Genomic DNA, 16606 nt, shown 5'->3' with positions numbered 1-16606 from the left:
CTTGCAGAATTTGGGCACCATGATCAATAATCAAAGGTTCATACATCTTGGGACATCATCTGGAGTCAAGTTCTCAAGGAATTAGGGTTTGGAATTCATCAGAAGTGCTCCAGTCACTCAAAACCCTAGCAAAGTCAAACTTGGTCAACAGTTGATTTAATCAAGAATTTAATGGATAGAATTGATTTGGAGAAATTCATTCATGCTCATATAAGCCTCATCTATCATGTTCAACCTCATCATGGAAGAAAATCAAGTCAATCAGAAAATTTTCCAGAAATAGCAAGTGGACCTGTAATTTCAACTGCCAAAAATGGAAACTTCTTGATCTTAAACTTACATCATGATACAAGCTTCAAATGAATTTTTGCCCAACATGAAAGTTGAAGATCTTGTCTTCCCATTTTCAAAAAGTCCAAGAACATCAAAATCCCATGTGTGGTTGTCAAGATATGATCAAATCATTTTCACCAATTTTTGAACTTCAACAAGCCATATCTCTCAAACCATAAGGCCAAATTTGGTGGGGTTTTTTCCTACAAACCACATTTTTCATCCTCTTTCCAAAAATATAAATTTCATGACCTAAAACCTTGCCAATCAAAATGGCATTTTTGGACCTATTCCTTTAAAAATCAAAGTTTGACTCACAGTTGACTTTTTGATTTATGCATTTTTTCTCACTTTGGCCAATTGGGAAAGGTTTAAAATCACATTTGAAACTTGCCTCAAGTCCTAATTCATGATCATACCACCATCCTACCACTATTTTGGACCAAGATGCAAATATGGTATTTTTTGCAATTTCCTCATATGACCAAAGCAAAGTACAGCAGTACATGTACCACTACAAACAGCACAAACATGGTCTGCTAGCAGCCTTTCCAGCCCATAAACGTGCAGCATACACCTCCTTTTTTTCACTTATGCCAAGCTTAGCAAATGTACAATTTTTTGCATTTTAAACCAAACAAGTTAACCACTCATGAAACAACCAAAGACAGCATTTACAAAGGTCCTGTACAGCATCATTAAAGCCCAAATTCGTGCAGTTCACACCTCTCTTTTCACTTATGTGCATTTTAGCATTTTTTGCATTTTGGATTCATTAAGTTAAAACCTGATTAGCATGTTATTAGGCATGGTTAAACAGATGATATAAGCTTCATTTCTGTTCATTTCCACAACCCTAGAGCAGCCTTGGCATACCAGAACCCTCCCTTTCTCTCATCTTGCAATTTTACATTTGTGAAATTCTGACCAAAACTTCAAGAGCCCTCGAGCATTTCTTCTTTGCTGCACCGTCTAGGTATCACTGGAGATTGATTTCCACCATTATCCTCTAGCTGGAAGGAGTTTTGCTCCAGCTGTTATTCCAAAGTTCAGCCATGGCAGGTGGAGTTTCAAGGAAAAAATAGCTACACTGAACCAAAGAACCTTCACCCTTCACCATCTGAAGCACAAATCATCACTTGTTCAAGTTTGTTTTTGGCCAAACAGCAACTGTATCTCAGATTTCTTCAAGGATGAGTAAGTTTTCGAGTCTTTTATTTTTCAAAGCCATGCCATGTTTGTGAGAGATCCTTGAATACTGATTCTAGAATGCTATGCCTTGTTTAAAATGGTGCTCTCATGATGAAGAAACCTTGATTTTCATTTTTGTGAGCAATTGCATTTTTCTTCGATTTGGTTTGAACATGATGATTTATTGAAAAGTGATGATATATTCGTGGTATTGAATGCTTGATGATGCTATTGGCATGCTTGGTTTCATTTTTTGAACATTTCGAAATTCCATGTTTGAACATTGATGAGTGAATACTGCTGCTGTCCAAACTTATGCTACACCCAGATTTCCACTTGTTGTGTTTGGTTTGTTGTCATTTTGATGTTGCATAGGGAGGTTCCATTGGCCAGGCTTTTGATTGTGTCTGTTTGAAGTTGTCTGTGTGATGATTGACACTGTTATATTCGAACCCTAGCATTGATTCTCAGAAGTTCGCATGAATGCTTTTGTTTGATTTTGTTTCTTTTGCTGTATGAACATCACTACCATACTGTTGCCATGCTACTGGAATTTGAATTGTTGATGCTGGCACTAGAACAAGTTGATGTTTTTACCCTGCTGCTAAACCCTACCACTGTTGTTGCCCAGAATTCATGAACATGCTTGAGGATGTTGCTGTTGTGTATTTACATGTTATTGACATTAATTCATTACCCTGCTCCTGTGCAATTCTTTTGGAAACGTGTTTTTAAGCATGAACATGGAATGAGCACTGTTCCATCTAAACCTTAAACTCCGCCCAACAAGTTTTCATGTTTGTGTTGGTTTGTTATTTGTAATGTGGATTACATGAAGAGCATTATCACTGACTTTGCTGTGTGAATGAGTCCATTTGAAATTTGTCATTTGATGTCTGAACATGATGAACATGAGCTGCCATGATCATTAAACCTTGCTGCTGTTTGGGACTTTATGAACGTGCCTAGAAAAAACTCTATGAACTGCATTTGAATGCTGTTGTTTGGTTTGTTATTTGAATGATGATGCTGAATGCCATACTGTCAAACCATGCTGCCAAACCCTAATGCTGTTTATATGCTGTCGTGTACTTGTGTTTTGTTTGATATGATGCTGATAAACATATGCTGCCATGCCTCTTGAATTTTGGTTGAGAATGCATGTTGATGATGAGCTTGTTTTGATTATATGATGAACATGAGTTGTTGCTGCATAAATCTTACTGCTGCCTTTTACATCCTAAGGCCTGTCCAGGAAGTTCATGAGAATTTGTGTTTGGTTGTCACTAAATGATGCTGTCTGAACTCCATTGCCTTGTTATTGTGTGGCTCGTTTTAAAGTGTGTTCTAGGATGTTGAACTTGCATGAAGTTACCATGTTGATTGCATTTGAGAGCCATGTTGATTATGCCCTGCCATTAAACCTTAGGTTGCCTAGGAAATCCATGAGAATTGTGTAGGCTTGCTGTTGACTTGCTTGCTGAATACCCTGCTATCATGTGTTGCTGCGTTTTAATGCTGGTTTTTGTGTGTTGTCGAATGATGTTGTTGAAACACTAATACCATGTTGTTGTTTGTATGTTGTATGAACATCATCATTGCCATGTTGGTTGTTGGTTTGTTCGAATTTCACTTGATCATGAGCTTGCTATTGGTGTTTGAATGCCATGCTGTTGAATTTAAGCCCTAGTATTATATGAAATTCCCAAGATCAGTGAAGATCGATTGGCTGTTGGTTGTTTGCATGAGCACTGTTCCATTGGTTCCATCCAATGAGAACATTTCATTTTGTTTGCCAATGCTGTGTCGTTTCAATTAGTGAGGAGGATATTACACTTCTGCCATTGGTTGACTTTGCTTTGACCACTTTGCCATGCCATTTGTTCATATTGCATCCAATTATTTCCTCCATTTCTACAATTTATTTCTCATTCAATTTTCACTCAAAAATTATGAAAATTTTTGCATGATGATCACAAAGATGTCTACTATTTTATTGTGAATTTTAATTATTTTTCCATTGGTTGGATTTTTTTTATGGTAATTATTTTCTTCACATGTGTGCATAAATGATACATTGTGCCATTCTCTTTGTGAAATTGTCATATTGCATCCATTGCCTTTGAAATTTTTTGTGGTAAAACTAGACACATTAACCTTCATTTCCATATAAAGTTTGTGCATTTATCATTTGTGGATTGATAGTTATGATTTTTTGAAGTTGTGTGTTGCATTTGGTGCTATACCATGATCATGTATTTTCCTAATTTTTGTTCACATGCTTCCTCTTATCCAAATGACTCCAAATTTTGCATGAATGATCCCTTGTATGTCTAATTGATGTTTGAATTTTATTGGAATTAATCTTGCTGTTTTCCATTTAATTGAGAATTTTCTTCCATACTTGGTCATTTGTTGATTTTTTGTGCTATGCCTTGCCAAATCTTTTGTGAAATTCTCAAATCTTATTGTATGATCATGAAATTTCATATGTGATAACTAGACATCTCAAGCTTTGCATTGGTGTTAATCTCATTCATTTCTCTTTTGTTTTCAAATTGATATGATTTTTTGAAGTTGACCCATGCTTGTTGACTTTCACCATGCTTACTTGAATTTGATTCGACTTCATGAATTTCATTGACTGCCTTCCTCTCACCCAAATGCCATGAAATTTTACATGTATACCATGTTAGATGTTAGGATTGAGTGTGATTTATTTCATGATTTTTGAAAATGTTTGAGTTGACTTTTGAATGAAGTCTTTGCTGTTGACTTTTGTATGTTTCTCTTGCCATGCTTTGCATCCTTTTGCATGTGAAATGACCATGATGCATGATATAAGTTTGAATCCAATTGTGTTTGCTTCCTACATGATTGAGTTTGACTTTGATTGACTTTCCTTGCTGTTTGACCTTCTTCTTTCATCTTTGACCCTAGGCTAGCCCTAGTGGTCTTCTGAGCTTATGTTGAGTTCATCTGTTTCAGGTTGAGCACCCGATGCTTTAAGGATCACTCAAATATGATTAAATTTGATTGTTTGCCACATGCTAACCCTTGTTTTGTAGGTGACTCATACTTGAGTCTTTGTGCCTTGCACAATTGATCCCTCTGTTGGTTGACTATTGGTTCATTTTCTTTTGATTTTGACTGTTGACTTGTTTACTAATGAGTTTGACTTTTGCAGGTACTTTAGTTGCCTAAGTTCTTTGAACTTGCTTGCTTGCTTTGCTTTTTAGCATTTGCTTTGAGGTATAATTACTTCTTCTTCATGTAGTCTGGAGACCCGGTCTGTTATTTGACCGGGCAAACTGTCTGAAGTCCTCCTTAAGAGGCAATGCCTGTGTTTGTTTATATTTGTCCTAAGCAGGAAAAGTCCTTCAAGTAAGGCAATTGGTGGAAGGTAGGGATAAGCAATCTATCCCCCACTATTCAGTGTGTCCTCTCTTTGCTCCCAGTACCTGGTTGAAGCAATGAGATAAATACCCAAGATCTAATCGAGTCAATAATGTGGAGAGAGTTCCTACTTTCTGAACTCCCACACTTTCTTTGATGCTCTCTCTGATTTGAGATAGAAGCAATGAGGCACACCCCTCATTCTCCTTTTCATCTGCTTCACCTGAGCCCCTCAATGGCCAGGTTAAGAGCGACCTTCACCTATTACAGTGGACTTTCAAAGTCAAACCCTCTTGTGTGAGCCCCCATTGTTTGGCTATAGAGTGTGCTGTTTGATATTCATTGATTGATTGCTTGCTTCATATGCACTTGCTTGCTTGTATGTTATGCACTCATCATCATTAATTGCCATTAGTGCATGATCATCTCATTTGTTTTGTGATGCTATCATTGTTGTTTGCCCATTGAGGACAATTGTAAGTCCATTGCTTTGGCATTTGCTCCTGTGATATGGAAGGATAGAGTGTAAGACCTCTTTGGTCACTCATATCTCCTGTTTATCTGTTTGTATGTGAGGATACAGTTATAAGTCCCTGTAAGTTGGCATCTGTTATCCTGTGATCATAATTTGATCTGTTTGGTTTTGTATGTGAGGTTGCAGTTATAAGTCCCTGTAAGTTGGCATCTGCTTTCCTGTGATCTTAGTTTGTTTACCGGTTTGTGTGAGAGGTTGCAATTATAAGTCCCTGTAAGTTGGCATTTGCATTCCTGTGATCATATTGTTGCTTTTGTTCTTGTATGTGAGGATCCATTGTAAGTCCCGGTGATGTGGCATTGGATTTCCTGTGAGCATACTGTGGAGTTAACCTAAGTCCAGATAGATTGGCAGTTAACTTCCGTTTCTCATCTTTGTTTTTCTTTTGAGGAGATTGGTGTAAGTCCATTGAGTGGCATCTGATATCCATTTCTGTTTTAGGAGACTGGTGTAAATCCATCTATTGGTATCCGGTATCCACTTTTTATTTCTTTGCCTGTGGAGATTAGTGTAAGACCATTGAGTGGCTTCTGACATCCCGTTTTGTTTTAGGAGATTGGTATAAGACCATTGATTGGCATCCGATATCCGCTTTTGCTTGTTCTGCTTGTTTGTTATTATTAATTGCTATTCCAAAGGACACACTTGAATCATCTGCTATATGATCTCAAGAAGTGAACCTTCTAAGAAGTTTTACAATCCATCCTCATCCATTCATCATTCATTATGTCCTAGACCTTTTCACACTCTTAATTTTCAAACTTGACATAAGTGTTGTGCAAACATCTTCATGTTTTTCTAACTAAAAACCTGGACCCCAAGTCCTTGACTTTTTTTCAAAACTTCATTTTCATAATACTTCTTTGAATCAATCTTAATCATACTTTGACTTCATTTTCATAAACACAATCAATTAACTTCACTCATTCACTTGTTTTGGCTTTGTCCATTAATCTTTTCATACATGAGCTATAGGTTTGATTTATCTTAGTGGTTGATGTTAATCTCACCTTCTGTCTTTAGTGATTGAATTGTAAGTCTTCCTTGCCTATTATAGGGTTAACCCCTCCCTGGCAAGTTGAAGCTGTTCTCACATGGTGGACGTTGTTGTTTGTATAAGGTTGAGTTTTCTCCCGTGGATAACGTAAGACCTAGGGTTTGTGTTTAAAATTGAACCTAACCCACTTTTGGAAATCTTTTAGCCGAACTACGGCGTTCTGATCCTTACCTTTGATGGAAGGTACGTAGGCAACGGGTTCATCCGTTCGAACCCAATAACATAATAAAAATTGTATATTCTTTTCTCATCATCCCAATCATGTTTGCACAATATTTTTGTCATAACAAATAACAATCTTTTACAACAAGTGTGAAAAGGGCTCCCTAGGAGTACCTAGGACGTAGTGGGTGCCTAACACCTTCCCATTGCGTAATTTACCCCTTACCCAGAATCTCTGATCTTTTTATTAGTTTTCTACGTGTAAAACTTCTTAGGCTTTTGTTCGCTTTTTAGCCAATCCTTTGGATAAATAAAAGTGCGGTGGCGACTCGAAATTTCATGTATCTCTAGCTTATGATTTAATCGATAGATCATATAGCGACGAATACACCGCTACAGAAAAATGGCGACTCTGCTGGGGATAATCTCACCAGAATCCCTGGTGGTATTGCCTACTTTTCACCCTTGTTGTGCTATATTGTTATCCTTTATCTGACATATTTTTGTACAATTTGAGATCACTGTATTGATTGTAATGTGTGAATTGCTTGATATACATTTGCTGTTTGCTTTGGTGATCTGTGAGATGAGTTCTATACCCGAACTCGAGTGCTCTCTAGGATAGGAGAATGGCATAGTCTTGTCGACTGGTGTGGAGTAGTCCTTAGCCAGTTGACTTGCGAGTCCATTCACTTGGTGGAGGTCATGTTGAACTAATAATGTCACACAAGTTATTTGTGGTTAGGCATTATTCTTTCAATCATGTTCCGCAGAAGCCAAGGACCTTAGTTTACCAAACCCATCTTGGCCTATTTTTAGGACCGTAGTGCGGAGGTCGTTCAGATGTCAGTTCTGATACGATTGTTACGCGATACTACACTCATAAGAGTTTCTCTTGAGAATATTCTTGGAATACGAGTATTCGTTCCTCCGATAATATTCGAAAGATGGAACGATGATTATGGGAACCTCTGATAGAACATGTCTGGCAGGTTTAAACCCTAGTACACTCCCTTTGGGTGGTTCTTAACCGAGACTCCATGCTCGTGACTCTCAACAAACCCGTGATTCGTGGTTGAGTCGTTCAAACATTGTTAATATCAATGGATCCCGGATCAGGTGTAAAACCTAAAATCCATCAAAGCGGCTGGTTGATATTAAGAATGTCTGAACCGGTTCATGTACCGTTAATATCAATGGAACTTGGGTGTCGATAAGGTGAAAACCTAAATCCACCAAAATGGATGATTGATATTAGGGATACATAGAGCTTTCCCACGACCTTTGTTTGGTGTGCTTTGCTTGATCCTTGAGTGTGTTTGTTGCATTCATGCATTCACGCATTCATCCGCATTCATGTCATCAAAGAGAAAATTTTCAAGGAACTTAAAGGGTTATTTGCAAAATTTTCAGACATGGAAAGACCAAAAAGGCATACAAAGAAGTACAGCTTTAAGCAGCCTGATGTAAAAGAGTTAAGGAATCTGACATCATATGTACTAGATCCCTTGGGTTTCAAGGCTCGCTATGGGAAGCTTCTGCCGTTGCTGACTACTCAAGTGGATGAGGGATTGATGAGCACTCTTGCTCAGTTCTATGATCCGCTCTATCATTGCTTCTTATTTCCGGACTTCCAGTTGTTGCCGACTTTGGAAGAATACTCTCACCTTATTGGGATTCCGATTCTGGATCAAGTGCCGTTCAGTGGCTTAGAGAGTATTCCATCTGCTCGAGAAATTTCCAGCTTGTTGCACATAGATGAAGATCTGATTAGAGCTAATCTGACTACCAAAGGCGGAATTCAGGGTTTTCCTTCCGAGTTCCTCATTGCCCAAGCTACCTTCTATGGGAAGGCCATGAGTGAGGATGCCTTTGAGGCTCTATTTGTGTTGCTTATCTATGGATTGGTGCTATTTCCCAACTTCGACAAGTTCGTCGACATGAACGCCATTAGGATCTTTTCAGTCCTTAATCCAGTTCCGACCTTGTTGGGTGATGCATATGTCTCAATGCACCTGAGGAATATGAAGAATGGAGGAGTCATTGTCTGCTGTTTACCCCTGCTGTACAAGTGGTTTATTTCGCACTTGCCGCAGACAGTTGCTTTCAAGGAGAACAAGGGATGTCTACGGTGGTCCCAGAGACTTATGTCTCTCACCAATGATGATATCACCTGGTATGATCGCGTGTATGATACCGTCCAGATCATTAATTCTTGTGGTGAATTCCCCAATGTGCCTCTTCTTGGTACATGTGGTGGGATTACTTACAATCCTACGCTTGCACGTCGTCAGCTTGGGTTCCCCCTAAAGGATAAACCCCATAACATTCTGTTAGAAGGTGTATTCTTTCAGGAGGGTAAAGATCCCCAAGGCCTGAAAGCCAGATTTGTCCGCGCTTGGCGCAATATTCGCATAAAGAGTAGGAACGAATTAGGTCCAAAGAATTGCATTGCTTTGGAGCCATACACCTCTTGGGTCAGACAGAGGGCTGCTACTTATCTGATGCCATACGATCATCCGAGACCTACACTGTTGGATGTGGCTGGGCCTTCAACCCTCCCTACCCAACGTGTAGAGGAGTTGAGAGAAGAAGACCTTTCGCGTGCCTGGATCCGCGAGAGAGAGGAATTGCTGCAGCAGCTCAAGGAGAAAGATGATATGATTGAATTTCTCGAGCACCGAGTGATCGACGATCCGAACGACACTTGGACTTCTCTGCTTCCTCAGTCTTCCAAATTTTGGAAAAGGAAGTATGATCAACTTGCAAAGGAGAAAGCTGATATGGAGGCCGCCTATGAGAGAGAGATCAAGAAGTTGTACACTTCTCGTCTTCCAGCATCCCGAGCTAATAGGGATCCATAGGATGTTATTTACCTTTTCTCTTTGTAATATTTAAAAGAATGCTGTACTTCTTTGTCTTAATATTTTGAAAGAAAATATTTTCCATGAACAATTAAATTGTTTAAATATTCAAAATATTGCAAATGTACCCTAAGGGTTCCTTGAAAATAAAGCATTTGCACAAACATTTCATGCATCATTCCTGCATAAACAGGTACCCATTTTTCTGGTCTTCTGGTTCTAACCCTCTGCTCTTCATTTATTTTGAAGACAAGCTGACTCACCGGTATTATACGAGAGTCAACTCTGCAAGGATTATGGAGCAGTTGGAACAAGAGAATCAGAGTTTGAGAGATGAAGTCGCCAGACTTGGCGCTCTGATGGAGCAACTTCTGGCCGCCCAGAATCAGCCTGCTCCTCAACCAGCAACTCCCGTTCAGCGGACGGTTATATCAGAGATAGCTACTTCAACGGTGCCTGTTAGTGCCCAGCAGCCAAATGCCATGCCTCCCGGTTTTCCTTGGGGGATGCCTCCTGGCTTTATGCCTGATCTGCCAGCTCCAACCTTTGCTCAAATGCCGGCATCTAGCCCGGTCCCTATACCTGTGCCTCCTGTCGTGCATACCATGCCGAGGGTAGACGACACCATTTATCACTCTGAGGCTTCTGAAGGCTCAGATGTTCATGAGAAAATGGATGCTATGAACGATCAATTCCTCGAGCTGAGAAAGGAATTGAGAACTCTCAGAGGCAAAGATCTTTTCGGCAAGTCAGCAGCCGAACTTTGTCTGGTTCCCGGTGTGAAGATACCTGTTAAATTCAAGGTCCCAGACTTTGAAAAATATAAAGGGAATACTTGTCCTTTGGCACACTTGGTCATGTATGCCAGAAAGATGTCCACGCAGACCGACAACGATCAACTCTTGATCCACTACTTCCAAGACAGTTTGTCTGGTGCTGCTCTCCGTTGGTACATGAGTCTGGACAGTGCCAACATCCGCTCTTTCAATGACCTTGGCGAAGCTTTCGTCAAGCAATATAAATACAACGTTGACATGGCGCCTGACAGAGATCAACTCAGGTCTATGTCACAAAAGGACAAGGAATCGTTCAAGGAGTACGCCCAGAGATGGCGTGAGCTGGCAGCTCAAATCACTCCACCATTAGAAGAGAAAGAGATGACCAAGATCTTTCTGAAGACTCTTGGGTCATTTTACTATGAGAGAATGGTGGCTAGCGCTCCCTCTGATTTCACCGAGATGGTGAACATGGGGATGCGTCTCGAAGAAGGTGTCCGCGAAGGACGACTAGCTAAAGATGATGGTTCTTCCTCTAAACGATATGGAGCGTTTAAGAGGAAAGAAGGTGAAACGCATGCTGTGCAGTCTCAGCCAAAACATCGAAGACCCTCTGTTCAGAGGAAGCCTGCACATCATTCCAAACATCAGCACCAGGTGGCTAGTGTAGCGCCTGTATTCAAGGATAATGCTCAACAGTATCAGCATCAGCAGCAATATCCACAACCGCAATACCAGCAACAGCAGCGTCCACAGCAACAGGCTTACCAGCCTCGTGGAAGTACAACCAATCAAGCAAACATGAACTATGATAGGAAGAAGGTCAGCTTCGACCCTATTCCGATGACATATACAGAGCTTTATCCCTCCTTGTTGGAGAGGAAGTTGGTTTCTCCCAGGGATCCTCCTGCTATTCCTGCCAACCCGCAATGGTGGTACAAACCAGACCAGCATTGTGTCTACCATTCCGGTGCTCCGGGCCACAACGTTGAGAACTGTTTCCCGCTGAAGAATAAGGTTCAAGACCTCATGAGAAGCGGAATTCTGAGTTTTGAAGACTCCAACCCTAATGTTACCAGGAACCCATTGCCTTCGCATGGGAAATCCGTGAATATGATCCAGGAAGACCTTGGGAAGTACAAGGTGAAGTACATCAGCCATATCCGGCAGTCGTTGGTTGATTTACATAAGATGCTGTGTCAGCACAGCTATTTGAAGCATAACCATGACCAGTGTCGCGTCTGTTCTGTCAATCGTTTGGGTTGTGACCAAGTTCGCAAGGAATTACAAATGCTGTTGAATGAAGGTACCATTGAGATTCTCCAGAATCGCAATGTTGATACAGTTGAGCCCGAAGTGAGTGTCATCTCCCCGGTGTTCAAGCTACCAGAGCCCGTTGTTATTCGCTACAATAGCAACAAACCTAAGGCATCCCCTGCTTTGATCATCAAACCAGCTGGCCCTGTGCCATATTCATCCGACAAAGCCGTACCTTTCCGGTACAATCCTGTTGCTGTCCAGGATGGGGTCGAGGTACCTTTGCCGTCTACTTCCGTGACCACTATTGCTGATGTTAGTGGGTTGACCCGAAGTGGTCGCGTCTTTTCCGCACCTGCCAAAGCTCCTGCTGTTTCTTCTGAATCTGTTGAGCGCCCTGTAGGGAATGCTGTGAATGTTCAGAATCCGGCACTTGCTGTTGCCCAGCCTTCCTCCTCTGTACAAAAAACTCCCATTTCTTCAGGTGGCCCAAGTGGCATTGTTGATGAAGAATCTGATGAGATGCTGAGGCTCATCAGAAAGAGCGAGTACAACATTGTAGACCAGCTTCTACACACGCCCTCCAAGATTTCTATTCTTTCTCTATTGCTGAATTCAGAGCCTCATAGGGAGTCTCTGCAGAAAGTCTTGGACCTGGCATATGTCGATCATGACGTCACCCTGGAACAATTTGATAGCATTGTTGCAAACATTACCGCTTGCAACACTCTGAGCTTTTGTGACGCTGATCTCCCTGAGGAGGGAAGAGACCACAACATGGCTTTACATATATCTATGAACTGCAAATCTGATGCAATGTCCAATGTACTGGTGGACACTGGATCGTCCCTAAATGTATTGCCAAAATCCACACTCTCACGATTGTCATATCAAGGTCCTCCTATGAGGCAGAGTGGGGTTGTTGTTAAAGCTTTTGATGGGTCTCGTAAGACCGTGATTGGGGAAGTTGATCTCCCAATCAAAATCGGACCAAGTGATTTCCAGATCACTTTTCAAGTAATGGATATTCACCCATCTTACAGCTGTCTCTTGGGCAGACCATGGATTCACGAGGCTGGCGCCGTGACATCCACCCTACACCAAAAGTTGAAGTTTGTGAAAAACAAGAAATTGGTTGTAGTAGGGGGAGAAAAGGCTCTCCTGGTCAGTAATCTGTCTTCCTTCTCGTACATTGATGCAGAGGATGAAGTTGGAACTCAGTTCCAAGCTTTATCTATTGATAAACCAATCGAGAAGAAGTCTCCTTCATTCACTTCCTACCGTGATGCTAAGCTGGCCATTGAATGTGGTGCAGTTGCTGGATTAGGGAAAGTGCTTGAACTTGAAGATAACCGATCCCGGGCTGGCATTGGCTATGGTTCTGGGGCATGCAACGAGCAAGGTCTGTTCACAAGTGGAGGATTCATCCATGCTGATCAACCTGCAGAAGAGGAAGCTGCTGCTATCATTGAAGAAGAAGATGCAGAAGACTTGAACAATTTTGTTATTCCTGGTGGTGTCTGCCACAATTGGGTCGCTGTGGATGTTCCTACAGTTATCCATAGATCAGAGTAATTGTTCATTTTGTTTAAAACCCTTCTCCCATGCCAAAAGGAGAAGTGATGACATTGTTGGCAAAGCATATATACAATGATGTTTTCATTCAATTTTTGCATTGTCAAAACATTTGTTTTTCCTTTGTTTTCACTTTTTGCTTTTCTTTATGAAATCAGTGATCACAAAAAACCATAAAAACAAAATAAAAGCTGTAAAAGCAACATTCTTTCATCTGCATAATGATTTGTTTGTTTAAAATGCTGAATTTTTCTTAACCAAAATCATTATGCAGGTTGATCCTAAAACCCATTGAACATAATGATCCAACGCCATCTCCCAATTTTGAATTCCCTGTATTTGAGGCAGAGGAAGATGACGTTGAAGAGATTCCTGATGAGATCACCCGTCTCCTTGAGCACGAAGAGAAGATCATTCAGCCGCATCTCGAAGACTTGGAAACAGTCAACTTGGGGTCTGAAGATTGTGAGCGCCTGGTGAAGATTGGGGCACTTCTTGAAGAGTCTGTTAAGGAAGATTTGATCAGCTTGCTACGAGAATATTCAGATATCTTTGCTTGGTCCTATGAAGACATGCCGGGTTTAGATACAGATATTGTGCAACATTTCCTGCCTTTGAAGCCTGAGTGCGTGCCTGTGAAGCAGAAGCTCAGAAGAACTCATCCAGATATGGCAGTGAAGATCAAAGAGGAAGTTCAGAAGCAAATTGATGCGGGGTTTCTGGTGACTTCGACATATCCTCAATGGGTGGCCAATATTGTGCCTGTTCCTAAGAAGGACGGAAAAGTCCGTATGTGCGTTGATTACAGAGATTTGAATAAAGCTAGTCCAAAAGATGATTTTCCTCTACCACACATTGACATGTTGGTAGACAATACAGCTAAATTCAAAGTCTTTTCCTTTATGGACGGATTTTCCGGATATAATCAAATCAAGATGGCACCAGAGGATATGGAGAAGACAACATTCATCACACCTTGGGGAACATTCTGTTATCGAGTGATGCCCTTCGGTTTGAAGAACGCCGGAGCCACGTATCAACGAGCTATGACTACCTTGTTTCATGATATGATGCACAAGGAGATAGAAGTCTATGTTGATGATATGATTGCTAAGTCCAGAACGGAAGTTGAGCATATTGAGCATTTGTTGAAGCTTTTTCAGCGTTTGAGAAAGTTCAAACTTCGCCTGAATCCGAACAAATGTACTTTTGGAGTCCGTTCCGGAAAGTTGTTGGGTTTTGTGGTAAGTGAAAGAGGTATTGAGGTTGATCCTGCAAAGGTCAAAGCAATACAAGAGATGCCCGCACCCAAAACTGAGAAGCAAGTCCGAGGTTTTCTTGGCCGCTTGAACTACATTTCCAGATTTATATCCCACATGACTGCCACATGTGCGCCGATATTCAAGCTCCTCCGGAAAGATCAGTCTCATGATTGGACCGAGGATTGCCAGAAAGCTTTCAACAGTATCAAAGATTATTTGTCCGAACCCCCGATTTTGTCTCCGCCTGTGGAAGGAAGACCTCTGATTATGTACTTAACAGTTCTTGAAGACTCGATGGGTTGTGTACTCGGTCAACAAGATGAATCAGGGAAGAAGGAGTTTGCTATCTACTACCTCAGTAAGAAGTTTACTGATTGTGAGTCTCGGTACTCTATGCTTGAGAAGACGTGCTGTGCTTTAGCTTGGGCAGCTAAGCGTTTGCGCCAGTACATGATTAATCATACAACTTGGTTGATATCCAGAATGGATCCAATTAAGTATATCTTCGAGAAGCCTGCTTTAACTGGGAGGATTGCCCGTTGGCAGATGCTATTGTCTGAGTATGATATCGAGTATCGAGCTCAGAAAGCTATCAAAGGTAGTATCTTGGCTGACCACCTAGCGCACCAGCCGATTGAAGATCATCAGTCTGTCCAGTATGACTTCCCGGATGAAGAAATTCTGTATTTGAAGATGAAAGATTGCGATGAGCCTACACTTGACGAAGGTCCAGAACCTGGTTCCAGATGGACGATGGTGTTTGATGGCGCTGTAAATCAATATGGAAATGGAATTGGGGCAGTAATTGTTAATCCCCAGGGATCGCACATTCCATTTACCGCAAGGTTAACTTTCAAATGCACGAATAATATGGCGGAGTACGAGGCCTGTATTATGGGACTGGAAGAATGCATTGACTTGAGAATCAAGTATCTTGATGTCTATGGTGATTCAGCTTTGGTTGTCAATCAGATCAAAGGTGAATGGGAGACAAATCAACCAGGTCTTATCCCATATAGAGATTATGCAAGGAGAATTTCAACTTTCTTCACAGAAGTTGAATTTTATCATATTCCTCAAGAGGATAATCGGATGGCAGATGCCCTTGCTACGCTTGCTTCCATGATAGTTGTCAGATGGTGGAATGATGTTCCCAATATTACTGTGATGCGCTTGGACAGACCAGCTCACATATTTGCAATCGAAGAAGTGAAAGATGACAAGCCTTGGTATTTTGATATCAAGAATTTCCTCCAGAACCAGGTCTACCCGCCTGGGGCATCTGTGAAAGATAGGAAAACTTTGAGAAGGTTGTCAGGCAGTTTCTACCTCAGTGGTGAAGTGCTGTACAAGAGAAATTTTGATATGGTTTTGCTCAGATGCGTGGATAGACACGAAGCAAACCTATTGATGACTGAGGTCCATGAGGGTTCATTTGGTACTCATTCCAATGGACATGCCATGGCTAAGAAAATGTTGAGAGCAGGCTACTATTGGCTGACAATGGAGTCTGACTGTTGCAAGTATGTGAAGAAATGTCACAAGTGTCAAATTTATGCGGATAAGATTCATATTCCTCCGACACTCCTGAATGTGATTTCATCACCATGGCCTTTCTCTATGTGGGGAATCGACATGATCGGTATGATTGAGCCGAAAGCGTCCAACGGACATCGGTTTATTCTCGTAGCAATTGATTACTTCACCAAATGGGTTGAAGCCGCTTCGTACGCGAATGTAACCAGGCAGGTGGTTGTGAAGTTTATCAAGAACCAGCTGATTTGCCGTTATGGTGTGCCAGAGAGGATCATTACTGATAATGGATCCAATCTGAACAACAAGATGATGGATGAGTTGTGCGCTGAATTCAAGATTGCACACCATAATTCTTCTCCTTACAGGCCTAAGATGAATGGGGCTGTTGAAGCAGCTAACAAGAATATCAAGAGGATTATCCAGAAGATGACTGTCACTTACAAAGATTGGCATGAGATGCTGCCATTTGCCTTGCATGGATATCGTACGTCTGTACGCACTTCAACAGGGGCAACCCCTTTCTCTCTTGTTTATGGCATGGAAGCCGTTCTCCCAGTAGAGGTGGAGATCCCATCAATGCGAGTCTTGATGGAAGCCAAGTTGACTGATGCTGAATGGATTCAGAGTCGTTATGACCAACTGAATTTGATTGAAGAGAAGAG

This window comes from Lathyrus oleraceus, chromosome 1 (assembly GCF_024323335.1).
Source record: "Lathyrus oleraceus cultivar Zhongwan6 chromosome 1, CAAS_Psat_ZW6_1.0, whole genome shotgun sequence".
NCBI lineage: Eukaryota > Viridiplantae > Streptophyta > Magnoliopsida > Fabales > Fabaceae > Lathyrus > Lathyrus oleraceus.
The sequence above is the reverse complement of the archived record's forward strand: the minus strand, read 5'-3'. Positions refer to the sequence as shown.